Raw genomic sequence first — 23068 nt, forward strand, 5'->3', positions numbered from 1 at the left:
AGTGTGATCTGGGTGGTGGTGGATCGATTTTCCAAGATGGCTCACTTCATCCCGTTGACCGCTCTGCCGTCTGCTACACGGTTGGCTGACCTCTTCATACAGCACACATCTTCCGTCTGCACGGATTGCCCCTGCATATTGTCTCGGACAGAGGTGTCCAGTTCACCTCGAAGTTTTGGAGAGCACTCTGCGTGCTCCTTGGTGTGAAATTGGACTTCTCTTCGGCCTATCATCCCCAGTCCAACGGGCAAGTCGAGAGAGTTAACCAGATTATGGAGAACTACCTACGTCACTTTGTGTCCAGGCGCCATGATGATTGGGTGCAGTTGCTCCCGTGGGCAGAGTTCTCCTATAACAACCACACCAGTGAGTCGACCACATCCAGTCCATTTTTCATCGTCTACGGCCAACATCCTCGTATACCTCTTCCTGTTTCTACAATGTCCCAGGTGCCTGCAGCCGACTCCACCTTCAGGGACTTTCTACAGATATGGCAACAGACCCGATCTTCTATCCTCTTGGCGGTGGACCGCATGAAGAGAAAGGCAGATACAAGACGACGGGTTCCTCCGCAGTTCCTTCCAGGGACTAAAGTCTGGCTGTCTTCTAGGAATATCCAGCTGAAGGTGCCATCATGCAAATTTGCCCCGAGGTTCCTTGGTCCCTTTGAAGTCCTGCTACAAATTAACCCGGTATCCTACAAGCTGCGGCTCCCCCCACTCTCAGGATTCCTAACTCCTTTCACGTCTCCCTGCTAAAACCGGTGGTCCTGAACCGCTACTCCAGGACTCCTAGTCCCACAGTGGTTCCTGGCGGCCCATCTGGGACTTTCGAGGTAAAGGAGATTCTGGCTACCAAGAAGGTGGGAGGAAGGACATTTTATTTGGTGGACTGGAGGGGGTTCAGCCCAGAAGAGAGGTCTTGGGAGCCAGAGGAGAACATCGATGCCCCTGCTCGTGTGAGGAAGTTTCTCTCTCGCTCTGGTCCCAAGAAGAGGGGGCGTAAGAGGGGGGATACTGTAACGTCCATGGCCACAGCCCGTCGATCGGTCGTTAACCCCGACGGCCGTGGCCATGGACAGCTTACCTGCCTGCAGCGTCGTCCCCCAGTCAGGCGCCGGCACTCTCTTCCGGATTCCGAGTGTCTCCGGCGGGTGCGCACGCCCGCGCGTGCACGGCCTTAAAGGGCCAGTGCGCGCGTTTTTGCAAAAACTGCAATCTGGCCCAGGATGCCCTGGGCTATAAAAAGGGCTCTGCCCTTTGCCAGAGCATTGCTAGTTTTCCCGTTGTTGGTCTTGCTTATGGTCTCCCAGTGTCTTCCAGCCTCCCAGTGTACCCTGCTCCTGTATTCCGTATCCCGTATCCTGTTTCCGTGCTACCTAGTGCTATTGCCGTGCTGTGCTACCTACCGTGCTGTCCTACAGTCTACGCTGCCCTGCTACGCCTCACCGAACGACTTCCCACCGCCTGGTTCTGGACGTGTCCACCTCGCTACTTCCTACGATTGCCTCAGGTACTCTCGCTGAACCATTGAACTGTGTACTTTCCGGTTTGGCCAGATGCCATCCCCGCTACGCGGTACGGCCCAGTGGGTCCACACCCCGCATCGTGACAGTTATCATGGTGAATTTACTAACAGAGTTCCAAAGAGGCCTGGATGTCTATCTTGAGTGTAATACCATTACAAGTTATAGGCACTAGTTTACTGTAAATGGGTGGTTGATCCAGGGTTTTAGTCTGATTGCCATATTTTTTCCCTATGAGGAGGAAAATTGGCTTTTGCCTCATGGGGCTTTTTACCTTCCTTTGGATCAATATTGTAGGAGAATAGGTTGAACTTGATGGATGTCTTTTCTCAGCCTTACAAATTAAGTTACAATGCAAATAAAAGAATCTATGCTATCACTCTACCAAATTTCACATCATCTCTGTAATACATTTTCTCTTTCCCATGGATATAATTAACGCATCGCTGGAATCTTGTGAGAATTGTAGCATACAGCTTAGGCGCCTTTCAGACTGTGTTTTAGCTACACGTTTGAGATATGTGTCAGGATAGCATCCAGCACATATGTGAAACGTACCTGTAGGCTCCCATCATACTAAGGGAGACCAAAAGAATGTTGTTTTGGTCTCCGTCGGGCGGTATATGTTGGGTTCACTACACTATTCTATCCAGAGGCATCCAGTAAACAAAAGTATACGTTAAACAGATAACATGGGAGCCTAAGGCTGGGTTCACACGACCTATTTTTAGACGTATTGGAGGCTTTTTACGCCTCGAAATACGTCTGAAAACAAGCCTCGAATACGTCGGCAAACATCTGCCCATTCATTTCAATGGGTTTGCCGATGACCTATGCCGACGACCTGTAATTTTATGCGTCGCTGTCAAAAGACAGCGCGTAAAATAACAGCCTCGTCAAAGAAGTGCAGGACACTTCTTGGGACGTAATTGGAGCCGTTTTTCATTGAATCCAATGAAGAACAGCTCCAAATTACGTCCGTAATGGACGCCTCGCAAAACGCGAGTACGAGCAATTACGTCTGAAATACAGGAGCTGTTTTCTCCTGAAAACAGCTCCGTAATTTCAGCTGTAATTGACGTTATCGTGTGCACATACCCTAAGGTTGATGGATGCCACTGTATGGAATCTGTCACAGGCATCCGTTTAAAGCATACGTCATGTGTTTTTTAATAGCTTTTCATGACTTATCTGTTAACGAATACAATTATAGCCTATAGGTGACAGGTCCGTTAAAATGATGCCTGACACTGACATCCATCACCCATAGACTTTAATGGTATCCGTTTAATGGATACATCATGAGATGGGTCATGAAAGTTCATGATGTATCCATTAAACAAATGCCATTATAGTCTAAGGTGACGGATGCCACTGTTTGGCATCTGTCACAGCCTACATGTAACGCATACGTCGGGTGCTTTTTCCGATATTTAGATCAAACGGAGGCTGTAAAGCGCAGTGTGAAAGGGGCCTTAGGCTACATTCACACGACAGTGAAGAAAAAATGGCCATTAAAAACTGATAAACTGTCAGTTTTTCTTGGTCGTTTTACATCAGTGTGTCTCCAAATTTTCATCCATTTCCAGTCCGTCTGTCCGATCCATTTTTTTATGGCCGTTAAAAAAAGGATGGTTTTCATTTGTCAGGGTTTTTTTTCGTCCCAACCCCCTGAAAACACCACAGTACCCATGTAGATAGTGCCGCAACGTCCCTGTAGATAGGTCCACAGTGCCCAATGTAGATAATTCTCACATGGGGCCAGTGCCCACATAGTACCACAGTGCCCACTGTAGATAGTGCCAGTGCCCACATAGATAGTGATCACTGTAGATAGTGCCACAGTGAAGTGCCATAGTTCCCACATATAAAGTGCCAGTGCCCACATAGTGCCACAGTGCCCACTATAGATAGTGCCACTGTGCCCACATATAAAGTGACATAGCGCCCACATATAAAGTGCCAGTGCCCACATAGTGCCACAGTGCCCATTGTAGATAGTGCCACAGTGCCCACATATAAAGTGACATAGTACCCACATATAAAGTGCCAGAGCCCAAATTGTGTCACAGTGCCCATGTAGATAGTGCCAGTGTCCCATGTAGATAGTGCCACACCTCCCATATAGTACACCAGTGCCCATGTAGATAGCGCCACCCCCCTGTAGATTTTGAACAGGAAATTGCCATAGCCCGTTTTTTTCCTAACTACACTGAACTAAATAAACTAATGTATACAATCTTTATTAAGTAGAAGTAGAAGTATTCAGTAAAAGGGACATACCACATATAATTTAAAATTACAATGTGTTCTGGCAGGTAAGTATAAATACTGACACTACTAGGTGTAATTGCGGCTATATGTAGACTAGACTATGCGGTTAATTGTAGATATCAGCATGTGCATAATAAGTACTGAGTGTACTGACGGCTATATGTAGACCAGACCAAGCAGTTAGTTGTAAATATCAGCATGTGCAAATTGGTAATCTATAGTAGCTGCCAAAAACATTGAGCTAAAATAAGGAAAGCCCTCGGACATGTTTCATTACTAACATAGCATCTTCAAGGGTTAGGGGCTAGTAACCGCCCTTGTAGATAGCACACCCCCCTGTAGATATTGCCACTGTAAATCCCTGTAGGAGCGGAGCTCCTACAGAGAGCTACAGTGGAGCTCTTTTCCGGGGGGGGGGGGTTTCCTATCTACAGGCAGGGGATGCTATCTATAGGCAGGGGATGCTATCTGCAGGCAGGGGGTACTATCAACATGGGGGGTGGTCAGAGGGAGCCCCTGATGCCACTGTCAGAGATCTTGCGTTTCTCTGGTCGTGGACTCCGTAGTTGAAAGCCCTGACTTCCCTGTCCAAACATGGACAGTTTAATCTGGGGCTTCCCTGGGCTCTGCGCAACCGGCCGTTACAAGGATTGATTCCTGAAAAACAGCTAGTAAAAACTGATCTATTGACTTTAATGGGAGCCGTCTGGCCATGAAAACGGCCAAAAATAGGACATGTCCTATTTTTTGATGGCTGGTTTTCACGGGACGTTACACGGCCGTTTTTCACTGTCGTATGAATGTAGCCTAAGTCTTCTTGTTTATGTTGTTATCTTTATGGCATGAGACAAAAGCAGTACTTTACTAAAAAATAAACCGGTTTGCTTAAATCCAGTATATAATATATTTTAAAATATATAATATCATTGATCATTGAGACACTTTGAAACTGCCCCATTCAGATGTGATTAACAGAAATTGCAGTGTCAGAAATTTCTGTAACGAATCTGCCATGTGTGAACATACACTATATGTAGTGTTGCATGTGTTTCTTAGCTTCACGATCTTATGCTTACCTTTTGCAGTTTTCTCCATGTAAGGAGGCCATCTACTAGTACTGTTACTAAATCCTGTGTTCTTAGAGATCTATGGAATATCAATTATTACCAAATTCATTTTAATGAATTTATTTTCCATTTTAGCAGGCAGGCCAAAGATGAGTTTTACATTACAGATGTTCTAAAATAAACCCATTGCTAGTCGTTTTTACTTTTTCTTTTTTTATTAATGATACTTTTAATTAAACATAGATAACCATTTTTTTCATGAAAAATGTATTTTTACTCCCTGGAGGAGCTGAGCTCATGTAAATAACTCGAATAAATATTAAGGGCATGACCACACATGGCGGAATTCCTCCGCAACTGTCCGCATCAATGCCGCACCTAATCCGGGTTGCGGATTACGGCTGCGGATCTGCACAAAATGTGCAGAAAATTGATGCGGACTGGCCGCTGCGGACTGCAGGAAAAGTGCTTCCCTTCTCCCTATCAGTGCAGGATAGAGAGAAGGGACAGCACTTTCCCTAGTGAAAGTAAAAGAATTTCATACTTACCGGCCGTTGTCTTGGTGACGCGTCCCTCCTTCGGCATCCAGCCCGACCTCCCTGGATGACGCGCCAGTCCATGTGACCGCTGCAGCCTGTGCTTGGCCTGTGATTGGCTGCAGCCGTCACTTCCACTGAAACGTCATCCTGGGAGGCCGGACTGGAGACAGAAACAGGGAGTTCTCGGTAAGTATGAACTTATATGTTTTTTTACAGATACATGTATATTGAGATCGATAGTCACTGTCCCGGGTGCAGAAACAGTTACTGCCGATCGCTTAACTCTTTCAGCACCCTGGACAGTGACTATTTACAGACGTCTCCTAGCAACGCTCCCGTCATTACGGGAGCCCCATTGACTTCCTCAGTCTGGCTGTAGACCTAGAAATACATAGGTCCAGCCAGAATGAAGAAATGTCATGTTAAAAAACCAATACGCTCCGCACCACACATAACATGTGCATGACAGCTGCGGACTTCATTGCGGAACTTAGAATCTCCATTGAAGTCAATGGAGAAATTCCGCCATGAGTCCGCAACCAGTCCGCCACTGCTCCGCAACAGACAGAGCATGCTGCGGACACCACATTCCGCTCCGCAGCCTATGCTCCGCAGCGGAATTGTACGCATCGTGTAAACGAACACTGCGAAATTAAAGTGAAAGTCAATGGAGAAACGGCTCCGCTGCGGATTAACGCTGCGGAGTGTCCGCAGCGGAATTTAAGTGAAAATCCGCCATGTGTGAACCCGCCCTAAGGCACAGCCCCAGTTTGGCATGGCGGTCCAGCATGAGATCATCCCCATTAAAGTAACTCTTACTGGGAGGATTTTCCCTGACGTGAGATAATAACGGCTTATGTCTAATTAAGACAGATCTCATAATCCGGTTCTATTAACATCTGAGCTGCTGGTGGATTCTCAAGCAATAACACCATTGACTATTGATATTTATAAATAGCAAACAGACATCCAAAATTCACATTCAAAGCATTTTCCTGCAAAACGATCCAGAGTGTAAGTACCTCATTGGATATAAATACACAGAAACCTGTCAGATATGTCATGCAATTATATAATCTACGTGAAAAGTATTTACACCAGGTTTCCAAATCATGCAGACTACGCTTTAAGTCCAGTTTCCCACATCTCCAATCAAGTTTGCTAACTAAACTAGTGGCAATGTAGGGTATAGTCGTTTTTCAAAATTCCATAAATCTAGAATTTTATGAGTGTATTCAACTAATGTATGCCAAGTGGACTTACACATACATTATTAATTTGAAAAGACATGCACATTTCCTGAGAGGTCTCTTAAAGACAAACTGTCACTTTATAAACAGCTTTACAGCTTCTAAAAGAGCAGGGTGGAGGGATGGAAGGGTTCTGGTTCCTGGTTCTGTGGAGTCCTATAAGATCGCATGAACCTTATCAACTCTGAAAACGAACATGTAACGTACACTCCATGACTTTTGTCTATTAGGCCGGATTTACACGAGCGTGTGCGTTTTGCGCGCGCAAAAGGTACTTAACAGCTCCGTGTGTCATCACCATATGATGTGTGGCTGCGTGATTTTCGCGCAGCCGGCATCATTAGGACACTCTGTTTTTATGTTTGTAAACAGTAAAGCACGTGGTGCTTTTCTGTTTTCATTCATACTTTTTACTGCTGTTGCGTGAATCACGCTTGTCCCACAGAAGTACTTCCGTGTGCTGCACGTGATTTTCACGCACCCATTGACTTCAATGGGTGCGTGATGCGCGAACAACTCACACATAACGGACATGTCGTGAGATTTACGCAGCGAACTCACGCTGCGTGAAACTCACGGCCCCATAGACTAACATAGGTCCGTGCGAGGCGCGTGAAAATCACGCGCGTTGCACGGACGTATTACACGTTCGTCTAATTAAGCCCTTAGAGCATCATACTGATGCATTTATTTCAATAGGTTTGTCATAGTGACAAGTTCTCCCTTGCCGCCACAGCCATTTTTTAACTTTGAGTTTTTGTCTTTTCCTTCATGTCTTCCAAAATCCATAAGTTTTTTATTTTTTCATCAACATCCACGTATGAGGGCTTGTTTTTTTGTGGTACGAGTTGTAGTTTTTAATGGCACTATTTATTGTACTATAAAATGTACTGAAAAACAGAAGAAAATTCCTTGTGGAGAAAAAAACAAAAAAAAACCTGATTCCTCCATTGTTTTTTGGGTTTTGTTTTTATGGCGTTCACCATGCAGTAAAAAAGACATAATAACTTTATTTTGCGGGTCAATACGATTACTGTATTACCAAATTTATATAGACTTTTTTTAATTATTATTTAATACTTTCCCCAAAAAAAAGCAATTTGTTTGAAAAAAATAAAAATGTTGGTGTCGTCCTATTCTGAGACCCATGACTTTTTTTCTTTTCTCGAATATAAAATTGTGTGGGGGCTTGTTTTTTGCGGGGTGTGTTGTCGTTTTCTGGTACCATTTTGGGGTGCCCACTAAGTTGAGCTAAGGTGACCAAAATACAGCAATTCTGCTTTTTTTTTTTTTTTTTAAATTACGACTTCATAGGAGCACCAAGAGGTTAGAGCTAGGAGCCTTCATTAGGTCCAGAGGCTGCCATGAAAAGCATTGGCCCCTCTGCCATGACAACCCCTCCTTTTTCCAACAGCTTAGATGCCGTGGTCGCTATTGACTGTGGCATCTAAGTGGTTAAACGGCCGTGGTTGGCGTCATCTTCAATCCTGGCTGTTAGTGCGAGATGTCAGCTGTAATATACAGCTGACTCCTGCAGCTTATGGATCGGGCTCAGCCTTTAAACCTGCTCCATACTGCCCCCTACTGACCATAATGTACAGTTACGTCAAAATCACCGTAAGGGGTTTAGCATGTCCTGTATTACTACTTTTCACGGTGGTAAGCAATATAACTCCTGCTTAGCGTTTCATAACAATTTAATCACATGCCCAGTTATACACACAACGTGTTATGTGAGTAACCTGATGTGCTTCTTTTGTTTATTCTCTTTAATAACTCCGTCTCTTTGTAGCTCTTGTTCCATTAACCCCTTCCCTCTTTGGCCACTTTTGACCTTCCTGACAGAGCCTCATTTTTCAAATCTGACATGTGTCACTTTATGTGGTAATAACTCCGGAATGCTTTTACCTATCCAAGCGATTCTGAGATTGTTTTCTCGTGACACATTGGACTTTATGTTACTGGCAAAATTTGCCCGATACATTCAGTATTTATTGTGAAAAACACCAAAATTTAGCGAAAAATTGCAAAAATTAACATTTTTCTCAATTTAAATGCATCTGCTTGTAAGACAGGCAGTTATACCACACAAAATTGTTGCTAATTAACATCCCCCATATGTCTACTTTAGATTGGCATCGTTTTTTGATCATCATTTTATTTTTCTAGGACGTTACAAGGCTTAGAACTTTAGCAGCAATTTCTCACATTTTCAAGAAAATTTCAAAATGCTATTTTTACAGGGGCCAGTTCAGTTGTGAAGTGGCTTTGAGGTCCTTAGATATTAGAAACCGCCAATAAGTCACCCCATTTTAAAAACTGCACCCCTCAAAGTATTCAAAACAGCATTTAGAAAGTTTCTTAACCCTTTAGACATTGCGCAGGAATTAAGGCAAAGTAGAGGTGAAATTTACAAAGTTCATTATTTTTTTCCAGAAATTCATTTTGAATCCATTTTTTTTGTACCACAGAAGGTTTTACCCAAGAAATGCAACTCAATATTTATTGCCCAGGTTCTGCAGTTTTAGGAAATATCCCACATGTGGCCGTAGCGTGCTACTGGACTGAAGCACCGGCCTCAGAAGCAAAGAAGCACCTAGTGGATTTTGGGCCTCCTTTTTATTAGAATATATTTTAGGCACCATGTCAGCTTTGAACAGGTCTAGTGGAACTAAAACAGTGGAAACCCCCCAAAAGTGACACCATTTGGGAAACTGCACCCCCTGAGGAATCATCTAGGGGTATAGTGAAAATTTTGATCCCAAAGGTTTTTTGCTGAATTAATTAGAATTAAGCCATGAAAATGAAAAAAATTTTTTTTTTCCAACAAGATGTCGTTTTAGATACACATTTTTCATTTTTACAAGGAATAGAGAAGAAAAAGCACCCCAACATTTGTAAAGTAATTTCTCCCGAGTACGGTAACACCCCATATGTGGTTATAATCGACTGTTTACATATATGGGAGCATTCAGAAGAAAAGGAGCGGTATTTATCTTTTGGAGCGTAGATTTTGCTGGAATGGGTTGCGGACGCCATGTTGCATTTGCAAAACCCCTGATGTACCAAACAAAAGTGACCCCGTTTTAGAAACTACACCCCTAAAGGCATTTATCAAGGGATGTAGTGACAATTTAGACTCCACAGGTGTTTTTCAGAAATGAATACGCAGTGGATGGTGCAAAGTGAAAATTGCAATTTCTCCACTGATCTGCCCATTCACCGCACAAGATGTTGTGCCCCTAGAGAATCTTACCCCATAAATTGTTAAGCGGGTTCTCCCGGGCATGGTAATGCCTAACTTGTGGCCATAAATTGCTGTTTGGGCACACTGTAGGGCTAAGAAGGGAAAGACCGCCATTTTGAGCATGGATTTTGCTTGGTAATAGTTCTGTTTGGGGTTTTGCTGGTATTTCAGCTTATAATGTGGTGGCATATGTAATCTGTGCGGAGTATATCAGGGGTATATGTAATCTGTGCGGAGTATATCAGGGCATAATAGGAGGGTATAATCATGGGGTAAATAATACAATTATCCATAGATGTGTGTTACGCTGTGAAGCAATCCGTTATGCGCAGGCCGGTGTCACACTGATAAACGGTTTTCTTTCTTATCCCTCCTTTGTAACGCTCTGCACCTTTTGGGGACTTTTTCTCCTTCGTAGTTTGGGAAATATTACTGGGAAAGTTTTGCGCTGATATAATACGGGCGCCCTCGCTTCCAGCGGATGTGCTATGTCCCTGCCCTTTCCTAGTTCCTAAATACTAGGGCCCTGAAACTGAAGGAAGGTTCCCCTCCGGCCTGCGCATTGAGATGTTTTTTCATCACCGCATTACTAGTGCCGTAACTTTTTTATTTTTCAGTTGATTGAGCGGTGTGCGGGCTTGTTTTTTGCGAGACGGGCTGTAGATTTTATTGGTACCATTTTAGAACACATACGACTTTTTGATCACTTTTTATTTCATTTTTTGGTAAAGGAAATTACCAAAAACAAGCAATTCTGGAATAGTTTTTTATTGTTTTTTTTTCTCTGCATCCACAGTGCGCCCTAGATTACATGTTAGCTTTATTCTGTGGGTCGATACGATTACGGCGATACCAAATTTATATAGTTTTTTTTATGTATTGCGGCTTTTGCACAATAAAATCACTTTTTTTATAAAATCATTTGTTTTCTCTGTCGACATATTCTAAGACCCATAACTTTATTATTTTTGCGTGCACAAAGCGGTGTCAGGGATTATTTTTTGCGGCACGGATTGGCGTTTTTTATTAGTACTATTTTGGAGTAAATGTGACTTTTTGATCACTTTTTATAGCATTTTTTGGAAGGAGATGTGACCTAAAAACAAAGATTCTGGCGCTGTTTTTCATGTTTTTTTTTTACCGCGTTCACCGTGCGGGATAAATTACATAATAGTTTTGTAGTTTGGGTCGTTACGGACGCGGCGATACCAATTATGTATAGGTTTTTTTATTTTTACGGTTTTTCCCATAATAAAATACTTACTATGGGAAAAAAGTCAGTTTAGCTTTATTTTTATTTGAAATGTGTGTGTTTTTATTGTTTTACCACATTTTTATTTACTTTTTTTTACTTTTTTTACTTGTCCCACTAGGGGACATGAGGGCCTGATGCCCCGATCGCTACTCTAATACACTGCACTACATACGTAGTGCAGTGTATTAGCGCTGTCAGTTATTCACTGACAGCAAGCCTATGAGGACACGCCGCAGGCGGGTCCTCATCGGCTCCCGTACAAGGCAGACTCGGATGCCATTTTCTGGCGTCCGATTGCCACAGCAACCCAGCGATTGCATCACTGGGTTGCCGATCGGGTGAAAACCTATCAGATGCTGCGCTCTATTGAGCGCAGCATCTGAGGGGTTAATCTGCCGGATCGGAGAGTAGCTCCGGTCCTGGCAGTTACAGGAGGGTGCCAGCTGTATAATACAGCTGTCACCCCGCAGTGATAGTGCCGGCTCTGCTTCTGAGCCCGCACCATCACTGCGCCGTATATATACGGCGCTTTGCGGGAACCACCTCCCGACAGCGCCGTATATATACGGCGTATGTCGGGAAGGGGTTAAACAGCTTTTTCCTTTAAAACCTGTTTACTTTTCAGTGAGCAGAGTTTAAAGAGGCTCTGTCACCACATTATAAGTGCCCTATCTCCTACATAAGGAGATGGGCGCTGTAATGTAGGTGACAGTAATGCTTTTTATTTAAAAAAAACGATCTTTTTTCACAACGTTAGGAGTGATTTTGGTTTATGCTAATGAGCTTTCTTAATGCCCAAGTGGGCGTACTTTTACTTTCGACCAAGTGGGCGTTGTACAGAGGAGTGCATGACGCTGACCAATCGGCATCATGCACTTGTAATGACAGGGATAGGGAAACAGACAAGTGAGCCCTAATCTACCCGCCACTCAGTCCCTGCCTACTTGCAACAACCCGCCCTAGGCGACGGGGTACAACTGGGTGACGGTCCCTACACTCAGTAAGTGCACGACAGACAACCAGACAATGAAACACAGAACAAAGGGAAACGGGGCAATTACCCACGGCAACACCGTGAGCAACAAGAGTAGTAAACGAGCCGAGTCAAACCAGGAGTGTACGAGGTACCAAACGCAGAGCAGAAGAGTAGTCAGTAAGCCAGGGTCAATACGAAGCAGGGACAAGTAGTTCAAGAAGCTGCAGCAGGGCCAGGAAACCAACAGAGAAGAATCACAAGCAAGGAGGAACAGGAAAGGCAGGTATAAATAGACAGAGGGCGGGAGCTAGCTCCGTCTGGCCAGGCTGTGATAGGCTCTCCCACTCCTAAGCCTGCCATCCTGAGTGGTGGAAGATGGAGTCAGTCTCACAGACATAGAAGCAGGTGCAGACTGATTACCTATGGGCGTGGATACAGAAGCTGTGCCTGGCAGATCCTTAACAGCACTCCTCTCCATTCATTTGCACTGCACGAGCGATATACAGGGTGGGCCATTTATATGGATACACCTAAATAAAATGGGAATGGTTGGTGATATTAACTTCCTGTTTGTGGCACATTAGTATATGGGAGGGGGGAAACTTTTCAAGCTGGGTGTTGACCATGGCGGCCATTTTGAAGTCGGCCATTTTGTATCCAACTTTAGTTTTTTCAATGGGAAGAGGGTCATGTGACACATCAAACTTATCGAGAATTTCACAAGAAAAACAATGGTGTGCTTGGTTTTAATGTTACTTTATTCTTTCATATTACATAGCTTGGTGTCATCTGCAAAAATAGAAATAGTGCTATTAATCCCATCCTCTATATCATTAATAAATAAGTTGAATAATAGGGGTCCCAGCACTGAACCCTGGGGTACACCACTTATTACCGGGGACCATTCAGAGTAGGAATCATTGACCACAACTCTCTGGATACGGTCCTTGAGCCAATTCTCAATCCAATTACAAACTATATTTTCTAAACCTATAGTCCTTAATTTACCCATTAGGCGTCTATGGGGGACAGTCTCAAATGCCTTTGCAAAGTCCAAAAACACTAAATCCACAGCGGCCCCTCTGTCTAGGCTTCTGCTCACCTCTTCATAAAAACAGATTAGGTTAGTTTGACAACTTCTGTCCTTAGTAAAACCGTGCTGGCTGTCACTTACAATACTGGTTTTTGTCACATAATCCTGTATATAGTCCCTCAATAGCCCCTCAAACATTTTCCCCACGATGGATGTTAAGCTTACTGGTCTATAATTACCCGGGGAAGACCTAGAGCCCTTTTTGAAAATAGGCACCACATTTGCGCTGCGCCAGTCCCTTGGCACTATACCAGTCACTAAAGATTCTCTGAATATTATGTTCTATATTTTTTAACGGCCCGTGCACCTTGCCGTAAGCATACGGGGAGGTACCCGTGGCCAATAGAAGTCTATTGGCCTGTAATTACGGGCCGTAATTACGGCCCGTGATTACGGGCGTTTTTACGTTCGTGTGCATGGGGCCTTAGGGTATGTTCACACACAAACTCAAAAACGTCTCAAAATAAGGACCTGTTTTCAAGGGAAAACAGCTCCTCATTTTCAGAAGTTTTTTAAGCAACTCGCGATTTTCGTTGCGTTTTTAGCTGTGTTTTTTAGGCCGCTTTTGGAGCTTTTTTTCTATAGAGTCAATGAAAAACGGCTTCAAAAACATCCCAAGAAGTGACCTGCACTTTTTTTTTGTGGCCGTTTTGAAAAACGGCCGTAAAAAAATGCCCTGCAAAAAATGCTCCGTCGGAACAGAACGCCGTCTTCCCATTGAAATTAATGGGCAGATGTTTGGAGGCGTTCCGATTTTTCGGCCGTTTACGGCCCGAAAAACGGCCAAAAATAGGCCGTGTGAACATACCCTTACTCCATCCTCCTAACACCCAGGAACGACTTTCTATTTGAATTATTATGAAGAATATGCTCTCTTTTTTTTGGATCGGAATACTGGGACACAATTCCCTGTCTAAGGGCTTTTCCACACGTAACAGAATTACTGCAGAAAATGTCTGCAGCATTTCCACTAAAACTATCAGACATTCCCCTCTGGAAAAAACAGACTAATTCATGCGTGTTTTTTACTGCAGAAAATTGTGCAGATTTTGCTGCGTTTTTTTCAAGTCTGTGAGATGGTGATATCTCCTATGAAAACGCACTGCAGGTGAATTTCGTGACGGAAATTTCACGCAGTGTGTGGATGATATTTGCTACTGTATTCCGCTGCATATTTTCCGTCCGCAATTCCAGACGGAAAATACTCAGCAATTCCGTTACGTGTGGACAAGCCCTAAGACTCTGTTCACATCTACGTCATGGCTTCCCTTCATTATGCAACCTTCGACGCTGTGCCAGATCCATTGTTCGACTTATAATGAGGTCCATTTGGTCCCATCGTGGTTTGCATTTTTTCGACGGCAAGACTAGTGCTGCCCACTATTCCCACTCTTTTGTAGGGAGCATATCCCTATGTTAACAAGCCCTGACACCTTTTTATTAATCCCCTGTAATGATGGGGGTAGGGAAACAGACAAGTGAGCCCTAATCTACCCGCCACTCAGTCCCTGCCTACTTGCAACGACCCGCCCTAGGCGACGGGGTACAACTGGGCGACGGTCCCTACGCTCAGTAAGTGCACGACAGACAAACAGACAAGGGTACACAAAGCTAAGGGAAATGGGGCAGTTGCCCACGGCAACACCGTGAGCAACAAGAGTGGTGAACGAGCCGAGTCAAACCAGGAGTGTACGAGGTACCAAACGCTGAGCAGGAGAGTAGTGAACAAGCCAAGTCAAACCAGGAGTGTACGAGGTACCAAACGCAGAGCAGGAGAGTAGTCAGTAAGCCAGGGTCAGAATGAAGCAGGGTCAAATAGTTCAGAAGTTGCAGCAGGGCCAGGAAACCACACGAGAAGAATCACAAGCAAGGAGGAACAGGAAAGGCAGGTATAAATAGACAGAGGGCGGGAGCTAGCTCCGTCTGGCCAGGCTGTGATAGGCTCTCCCACTCCTAAGCCTGCCATCCTGAGTGGTGGAAGATGGAGTCAGTCTCAGAGACATAGAAGCAGGTGCAGACTGATTACCTATGGGCGTATACACAGAAGCTGTGCCTGGCAGATCCTTTACATCCCCAGTTTGGAAGGCCTACATTTAGGCAAATATTAGATCTGCACATAAAGATGAACATCATCACCTCGGATCTCCTGTATTGGTCTACATTTAGTGTAGCAGTTGACAACGGATGCATTTATACAACCCAATGTATGAATTCTTAGTCTAGGGATACATTCACTGTAATTAAATATACAACTGCCTGTAACATCAGTTCCAAAAATCTGCTCTAGGGAACTGAATCACTACATTTTACAGTCCCAGAGATCACCTGTAAAGAAGACCTGTCAGCTCTTCTGACATGTCTGTTTTAGTAAATCCTTGCATTTCACATAAAATAATTCTGGAACTTATTTTCTTTGAACTTTGCATTGTGCTGTCCCTCTCCTTGCTGTTATTCTCCGTAACCTGGTTGTCAGTTTATTCATACATGGAGGAATAACAGAGGACTGGCACAATGCTGCGTTCTAAGAAAGCTCCAGCTTAGTTATTTTATGGAGAAATGCATTTAACTACAAATAACATGTTAGAAGAGCTGAGAGGTCCTCTTTAGGGTATGTCCCCTCACAGAGGATACACTGCAGATTTACTCCAATAGAAAATCTGCAGGAGAATCTAGAAAAAACGTTGGTAAATTTGTCACAGAAATCACACCAAATAGTGCGCTTTTGCTGCGTATATTACTGCGGAAGCTGCACATTTAGTGTCAAGCATTGATTATAGCAAAGTATATATGCACGTGCAGATTTTCAGCGGTTTTGACTTTCTGGTGTACAAAATGTAACTTTCGTATTTTAGTGCAGAATTTACGCCCGCCATTGAAGTTTATGGGCCAAAAATGTAGCATCTTCCCACAGAATACGCAGCAAAAATAGACATTAATATTGACTCCTGGGAGTCTGTGGGTATGGGGAAAATATCTTGTCTCTACAGCGACTCTATCTTCCGATCTTTTCAAGATTTATCCTCTTCGTATGGCATCCCTAGAGCAGACTTTTATAAATACTTGTGTTTCCGATGTGAGCTTTCTTCATTGGATCTCTCCGGTCCGTTTCTCCCACGTCAGGTTCTGCTGTTCTATGATAATAGACTTCCTAAGGCTAGAGGCATTTCTCTATTTTACAGTCTGTTCACTACTCATACTTCCACCGCTAAATTCTTGTATATGACTACATGAGATTTAGATCTTGGATTGGATTTATCTTTCCAAGAGTGGTTTAAAGCCTTGGCATGGGTGAGACGGGCCTCTAAAAGTTCGATACATTGGGAAATGTCTAGGAAACTTTCCTTTTGGTGGTACCTCACACCTACACGTATAGCTAAAATGTCAGATTCTGCATCTAGGTTCTGTTGGAGGGGATGTGGAGCGAGGGGCACGTACATGCGCATGTGGTGGCATTGTCCAATAGTTTCACCTTTGGGTGATCGCTTTCCGGCTCATCTCCAAAATTCTGAGATTCAGGGTAGTGGCCTCTCCTGGTTTGGCTTTATGCTTTCTGGGTCTTGATCAATTACCTACTCATGGTCGAATAGTTATGTCGCATGTCATTCTGGCCGCAAGACTCATGATAGCTCGCAAATGGAAATTGTCTGATCCTCAGGAAAACTTAATTTGATTCACTAGCCCACTTTTAGTCAATCATATGGAGAAGTCGTGGGCTATTAAATCCCATTCGCTAGCTAAATTTGAGAGAGCCTGGAATTAGTGGACAGACTTGCCCTGAACTCCGTTTTCCCTCTTTACTCGACTCTGGATCTAGGATCTATCTTTCAATGGTTGTCGGTATAACTTGTACTGCCATGTACTCTGCTATGTCTCTGTATTGTATTGTATACCGTATATATATTTGATCTGACTATATGTATGTGGTGTTGGATATTGAGTACATTCCTGTACTGTTTGTTTTGCTTATTTTAATTTGTATTTCTATGCATCTGGGGGGATTCTCATGTTGAGTATATTGGATATAATATTTTCAAACTTCCCAATAAAAAGTTTATTGATAAAAAAAAAATAGCGCTTATGCCTTTGTCTACATGCACATATCTTTATAAAGATTGTTTATATAGTGTTTTAAGCTGTAAATTAAAGAAAATACCGTTAATGCATTCTCAAATATTCGTTTTAGGAATGTTTTGCTACTTTTGGTTAAAATAAAAATAGGAACAGTAAACATATTGGGGCAGATTTACTTCTGCTGTCTAAGGGTATGTTCACACGGCAGCGTCCGTAACGGCCGAAATTACGGGGCTGTTTCCAGGAGAAAACAGCCCCGTCATTTCAGCCATAACGGCATGTGCAGGCGCTTGAACGCCGCGTCCATTACGGACGTAACTGGAGCTGGTTTTCCATGGAGTCCATGGAAAACGGCTCCATTTGCGTCTGAAGAAGTGACATGAGACTTCTTTGGTGCGGGCATATATTTACACGCCGTCTTTTGACAGCGACGCGTAAATACAGATGTTTGCCAACGCTATCGAGGCGCATTTTCGGACGTAATTCGAGGCGTAAAACGCCCGAATTACATCCATAAATAAGCCATGTGAACATACCCTAACATTTAAACAGTGTAAACATAGAAAAAGCAGTCAGAAGATGCACTAAATTTATCACAGTGGTGCATGTTGTATGATAAATTTGGCACATCTTGCTTGACCTCTTACGCCGCATTCACATGAGCATGTTCGGTCCGTGATATATGGTCCACACATTGGCCGCATTTCCCGGACTGAACACAGTGCAGGGAGCCGGGCTCCTAGCATCATAGTTATGTACGATGCTAGGAGTCCCTGCCTCTCCGTGGAACTTCTGTCCCGTACTGAAAACATGATTACAGTACGGGACAGTTGTCCTGCAGAGAGGCAGGGACTCCTAGCATCGTACATAACTATGATGCTAGGAGCCCGGCTCCCTGCACTGTGTTCAGTCCAGGAAATGCGGCCGACATGCAAACGCGCTCGAGTGAATCCGGCCTTAGACACTTTTCTCCTCCTTGTACCACCTTTGACTTGGCTTTTTTTGCGTCAGAATTTGGGCCACATCCATTTTCCAATAAGTCGCATCACCTTTTTGGGCCACTTTTTAAACGTTTCTAGTGAGGCGCAAACATCTGGTCTAAAATGAAATGCGCCAAAATGTGTAAAAACTGTGGCACGTTTTTCAACACAGTCTAGACGCAGACGCTAGTAAATCTGCCCCAATGTATTTTACTAAGTATGTTATATCCAAATGCACTACATGCACAGCTGTTTTTTAAATCTGCAAATAAATGGTTAATTACGGTATGCTTTTTTTCCAGGGCTTACTAATTACCTGACCTTTGGCTGCATATTTTCCGGAGTGGATGCTATATGCTATGACTCTGTGCCATTCATTTTTATGATGATGTAATTTGTGAACTGTGCCCTATTACTACCGCCTGTAGTCTCTTTACAAGATTGGTTGCTCAGAATAAAATTTAATGTCAACCATTTATCACAAAATATGAATCATACTTTTACTATAGTTATGTATTATGCTAGAAGACTGTACATTTACGTCTGACAAATTCAGCTGTTTCCCTGTTATATAGAATAAACCATGAGTGAGTATTCATATACAAGTGAAACTCCACTTTGTAGTTCATTTAAAGAGGCTCTGTCACCACATTATAAGTGTCCTATCTCCTACATAAGGAGATCGGCGCTGTAATGTAGGTGACCGTAATGCTTTTTATTTAATAAAACGATCTTTTTTCACAAAGTTAGGAGTGATTTTAGTTTATGCTAATGAGCTTTCTTAATGCCCAAGTGGGCGTATTTTTACTTTCGACCAAGTGGGCGTTGTACAGAGGAGTGCATGACGCTGACCAATCAGCATCATGCACTCCTCTCCATTCATTTACACTGCACTAGCGATATAGATATATCGCTATGTGCAGCCTCATACACAAGCCCTAACATTACTGCAGTGTCCTGATAATGAATACACATGAAATCCAGCCTGGACGTCATGTGTACTCAGAATCCTGACACTTCTGACTCTTTTCTGTGAGATTCCAGCAACGGATACGAAATCTCGCGAGATCTCGGAGCTAAACGAGATTTGGTGTCACTTGCCGGAATCTCACAGAAAAGATTCAGAAGTGTCAGGATTCTGAGTACACATGACGTCCAGGCTGGATGGTCATGTGTACTCATTATCAGGACACTGTAGTAATGTTAGGGCTTGTGTATGAGGCTGCACATAGCGATATATCTATATCGCTAGTGCAGTGTAAATGAATGGAGAGGAGTGCATGATGCCGATTGGTCAGCGTCATACGCTCCCCTGTACAACGCCCACTTGGTCGAAAGTAAAAATACGCCCACTTGGGCATTAAGAAAGCTCATTAGCATAAACTTAAATCGCTCCTAACTTTGTGAAAAAGATCGTTTTTTTAAATAAAAAGCATCACTGTCACCTACATTACAGCGCCGATCTCCTTATGTAGGAGATAGGGCACTTATAATGTGGTGACAGAGCCTCTTTAAATGAGATTATTATGGAATTGTATTATCAGCAAGTCCTTACTATGTATCTATTTGCGGGATGTATCTACTTTATAAGCAATAGTGGTTCAGGTTAAGCTTTGTTCACATCTGCGTACTGGTTTCTGTTTATAACGGAAACCAGGACGCAGTGCCAGGTAAGCCGTAAGACGGATACCAACGGCACCCGAAGGACCTCCTTGACTTATAATACGGTTTGTCGGCTTCTGACGTTTTGACGGCAAGAATATCGATGCATACAGCCTTCTTCCTGTTAAATATGAAGGGATCTGTGATGGGGGCACTGAACAGAGTCCCCAATCAGATGTACACATAACCCAAGTCTCTGTTCACACTGGCATTTCTGATACTGTTGATGACTCAAAATAGTGCAGTCTGCAGCATTATTCTTGCTGTCAAAAATACTGGAACCCCAGCAAAAACCTGACGGACTACATTATAAGTCAATGTGGTCCATCATAATTCATCATGATCGTTTTAAATATGGATCCAACATAGCTCTTATGGCCTAGTGATAAACTTAAGCCATTATGCTATTGTGAAAAGTGCTTAAAGGGAACCTGTCACCAGCATTCCACCGATTGAACTCTACTCGTCCCTCGCTGGCCGCTGTTGTCAAAAGTCCATTGCCGTTATCCCCTCTTCTAAATTCCTGCTCCTACTGTAAATAACGGACTGCGCCTTTTATGGTAATAATCCTGAAGTCTCGTTTGTTCCTCTTCTTATGCCTGACCACCTCAGAAAACTGGCCCACCCTGAATCCTGTCAATCAAAAGCAAGCTGTCAATGAAAAGTAAGGCTTTATTCACACGGACGTGTCCATTTTGCGTGCGCAAAAAACGCTGCGTTTTGCGCGTGCAAAAGCTCCGTGTGTCATCACCATATGATGCGTGGCTGTGTGATTTTCGCGCAGCCGGCTTCATTATGACACTCTGTTTTTATGTTTGCAAACAGAAAAGCACGAGGTGCTTTTCTGTTTTCATTCATTTATTTTACTACTGTTGCGCGAATCACTCGCGGCACCCGGGAGTGCTTCCGTGTGCCGAGCGCGATTTTCACACACCCATTAACTTAGAAAAACACGACCAAATATAGGAAGTGTCGTGCGTTTCACGCAGCGGACATACCCTGCGTGAAATTCACTGACAGTCTGAACAGCCCCATTCACTAACATAGGTCCGTGCGACGAGAATGAAAATCAAACGCGTAGCACGGACTTATTATACGTTCGTGTGAATAAGGCCTAAAGAGGCGAGGATAACTTGGAAAGGCTTGAGGAATGAAGATATGACTCTTTTAGGCTCATTAGCATACGGCACAGGAACACTAAAAAACAATACTAAAGGTACAGAGCCGACTTACAGGATACTTATAGGTTACATAAAAATTATTTTTCACCCACTTCTACCAGGTATTGCTGGTTTAATAGATGAAATGCTGATGACAGGTTCCCTTTAAGGGTCAGTTCACACAGAGTTTTTTTACACCTTTTTTGACGCGGAAACCGCGTCGGAAAATACGCCAAAATCGTCTGAAAATGCCTTCCATTGATTTCAATGGGAGGCGGAGGCGTTTTTTCTGCGAGCGGAAAAAACGGCTCGCAGGAAAAAGAAGGGACATGCCCTATCTTCGGGTGTTTATGTTTCTGACCTCCCATTGACATCAATGGGAGGCAGAGAAACCGTATTTTTTTTGCCCGTGGCGCCCAATGGTCGCGGGCGAAAAACGCAGCGAAAATCGGCGTGCAGGCAGAGCAAGATCTGCCTCAAAATTCCAAAGGGAATTTTGAGGCAGATTTTCTGCCTGCAAAAAACTCTGTGTGAACCTAGCCTGAGGGCTAGTTCACACAGAGTTTTTTGCAGGAGGAAAATTCCTCCTGCAAAATCTGCTTCAGGCGTTTTTTGCACAGTGGTTTGACAACGTGTCAAAACACTCGTCGAGGCGTTTTTTTCCATCTCCCACTGATTGAAATGGGGTTTTGGAGGCGGAAACCGCCTCAAGATAGGTCATGTCGCTTCTCTTTACCGCGAGGCAGTTTATCCGCTCGCGGTAAAAAAACGCCTCCCATTGAAATCAATGGGAGGCATTTTCGGCCGTTTCCGCGCCAAAAAACTCTGTGTGAACAGGGCCTTAGAGGGCAGAGGTAAAAAAAGAACAAACAGAAAAAGTGTCAATAGTATCATACATTCTCCAAGGAAAGATGGGATACATCCCGCTCCCCCAGAGACCAGGGAGAAGCAAAGGAGCTGCGCCCACAGCTTAATTTGTCTGTCTAGACCTCTACCAGTACAATATAGCTGCTATCTGTCTTTAAATCCCCAACCCTCTAATGATAGCGAGATGACTATGCTGATACTACCCCAGACTACACTGCACAACTAAAAGTGGACTGCAGAAAACAAAAAATAACAGTCTATTGTGTATGCTCCAGTGGCTAGTATGACAAATTTAATATTTCAGGATTTTCTTTATATAGATAGCCACAAAAATTACCGCACTATTAATAATGTTAAAAAATGTTTTATAATAAAAACTACATTTAATAAGTACCTATCATTCTAGGCAAATTATCAGCATATAGTAAGCGGTCATGTATTTGAATAATATTTCTGGCCAAACTGTTACCTTCAGGCCTCCTTCACACAGATATTCATGTTGTAACATATGCATGTTAAAACACCAGCGTTTTGTAAAATGCAACAGTGGTTTTTTTTGGCGGTTTTAGCAGCATTTTTTTATTTTATGTCGTTTTGTACATGCTTTTTTGCAGGCGTTTTTGAAATCCTACAGAAAGGCCTATGGGAAAAACACAGGAAAAACGTCAAACACAGAACATGCTCCATTTTGAAAAAAATGTCACTTACCAAAAAGAAGCAACAGAAAAGTCACAAACCAAAACCAATTTGTCTGTAGTTCATTTTATATTCAACTATAGACTTTAATGTAATATCTGGTTGCACTAAAAAAAACATAAAAAAAGACAGTTAAAAACGCGAATAAAAAAGGCAGTAAAATGCTTAGTGTAAATCCAGTCTAAGGCTTTATTCAGACAAAGAGGAATTACGTCCGTGCAACGCGCGTGATTTGCACGCGCGTTGCACGGACCTATATTAGTCTATGAGGCCGTGCAGACATGTCCGTGATTTTTACTCAGCGTGAGTCCGCTGAAAAAAAGTCACGACATGTCCGTTCTTTGGGCGTTTTGCGCGAATCACGCACCCATTGAAGTCAATGGGTGCGTGAAAACCACGCATGTCG

The 23068-nt window shown here is 43.4% G+C and overlaps 1 protein-coding gene across 7 annotated transcripts in view; it reads left to right on the forward strand.

The window, feature by feature from the left end:
- Positions 1-23068, forward strand: part of PALM2AKAP2 (PALM2 and AKAP2 fusion) — a 399528-nt gene that overhangs the window by 103739 nt on the left and 272721 nt on the right. The window lies entirely within an intron of this gene.

This window comes from Rhinoderma darwinii, chromosome 1, assembly GCF_050947455.1.
Source record: "Rhinoderma darwinii isolate aRhiDar2 chromosome 1, aRhiDar2.hap1, whole genome shotgun sequence".
NCBI lineage: Eukaryota > Metazoa > Chordata > Amphibia > Anura > Rhinodermatidae > Rhinoderma > Rhinoderma darwinii.